Raw genomic sequence first — 2,369 nt, forward strand, 5'->3', positions numbered from 1 at the left:
TTTAATTCTTCTTGCATAGCTAAAACCCAAAATCATCATTTTCGGCATCTTTAAAACTTTTTGGTTCAATTTGAGAAACAAAAGCAAGATTATTAAATATATTAAGAGAGGAACGATTTTCACACCTTGTTCGGGATCACCAAGAATTAATTCTTTGGGATGGGAAGGAGCATACCTCCACTCTTTAGGCATGGATGAAGAACTAACTTCGTTCTTTCGATTAAGCTCAACTCTTGCTTACTTGAAACAATTTCCTTGCCTTTGTCACTAACAAGTAAATCTCCAAAATTTCCTTCTAAAACATCACTACAAATAGGCTCATTAGAAATAACAATGCAAGATTCATCAAATACTACATGTATAGATTCCTCAATTACTAAAGTTCTTTTATTGAAAACTCTATAAGTTTTACTAGTAGATGAATAGTCAAGGAAAATACCAACATCCGTCTTAGAATCAAACTTTCCAAGTTTTTCTTTGTTATTCAAAATAAAACATTTGCAACCAAAAACTTTGAAATACCTAATATTTGGAATTTGTTATGCCAAAGTTCATAAGGAGTTTTATCCAAAGAAGGTCTAATTAAACTCTATTTAAAAAAACATAACAAGCGGTGTTAATGGCTTCCGCCCAAAAGTATGTAGGTAAATCATACTCATGCAACATTGATCTAGCAAATTCTTGCAAAGTACGATTTTTCCTTTCAACTACACCGTTTTGTTGAGGAGTTCTTAGAGCGGAGAAATTATGAGAAAAACCATTTTCTTCACAAAAGTTTCAAAAGCATTGCTATCAAATTCTCCTCCATGATCACTCCTAATTTTAGAAATCAAAAAACCTTTTTCATTTTGAACTCTTTTTGCAAAACTAGAAAAGTTTTTTCAAAGCATCATCCTTATGTTTTAGCATCAAAGCCCAAGTGAATCTTGAAAAATCAATCAACTATCACAAAGACAAAATAGTTCCCTCCAAAACTAGCAATTCTAGAAGGGCCAAATAAGTCCATGTGTAATAGTTGAAGGGGTCTAGTTGTAGAGATTACATTTTTAGATTTGAAAGAGGACTTAGTTTACTTACCCATTTGACATGCATCACAAACTTTGTCTTTTTCAAATTTAAATTTGGGATGACCTCTAACTAAAGAATTCTTGGAAATATTTGAAATTAAGTGCATGCTAGCATGTTCTAGTCTTCTATGCCATAACCAAGAATCATTATGCAAAGCCGATAAACATTTATCATTAATAGGACAATCATTCAAATCAATAGTATAAAACATTTTCATCTCTATTTCCAACAGATATAACTTTTCTATCACTAGCATTTTCAATGATGCGATTCTTTTATCAAACACAACTCTAAAGCTTTTATCACACAATTGACTAATACTAAGTAAATCCTGCTTCAAACTATCAACCAAAAGTACATTTTCAATTAAAATAGAAGATTCATTACCTATACTACCTTTACCAATTATTTTACCTTTCTTGTTGTCACCAAAGGTTACAAGACCTCCATCCTTTTTGGAGAGAGAGACAAACTTGGACGGGTCTCCCGTCATGTGCATCGAGCAACCACTATCCAAGTACCACTTGTTTTTCTTAGAGGCTTTCAAAACAAACCTACAAACACAAATGTTCAAGTTTGATTCTTTGGTACCCACACTTGTTTGGGTCCTAGATGGTTAGCATTGACAAACTTGGGAATCCATTTTATTTTTGCATAGACATTTAAGGCATTAGATTTAGACAAGTAACAAGAATAAGTTATATGTCCAAACTTGCCACATGAGAAACAAACAACATTATGCAAAGATTTATCTCTTACAACACATTTATGCACTCTACTTTTCTTGGAGAAATTATTCCTTGGAGCATTGTGAAACTTTGCCCTTTGAGAAAAAATTTCTTCTTGGAGAAGTAGTATGAGCGTATTTAAATTTAAAACACTTAGGTCGAATATGGCCTTTCAACACCACAATAATGACATATAGGCACAAAGTTAGATTTAACATGCTTAGACACAACTTTAGGCATATTATGAGAAGCTTTAACAAAGATAGTTTTAGAACTTGAAGGAGTAAACATTCATCAATATAGCCTAAACCTCTTTTATCACCAAAAAGCTTGCTACTTTAATTATCTTGTCTAATCTTTGAGCACTTATTGTCAACTTTTTAATAGATTCTTTAGCCTTATCAAGTTCTTGCAAAGCACTAAATTCCTTTTCTTTGAGTAATTTAATCAAATTATCTTTTTTCACAACTATTATGCTCAAGAAATTTAACTTTGTCAAGAAAGGCATTTTTTTCATCACAATCAAAAAGCGTGCTTGTCACAAGAGATATTCATTTCATCAATATGCATAGC

This window comes from Benincasa hispida, chromosome 5 (assembly GCF_009727055.1).
Source record: "Benincasa hispida cultivar B227 chromosome 5, ASM972705v1, whole genome shotgun sequence".
Lineage (NCBI taxonomy): Eukaryota > Viridiplantae > Streptophyta > Magnoliopsida > Cucurbitales > Cucurbitaceae > Benincasa > Benincasa hispida.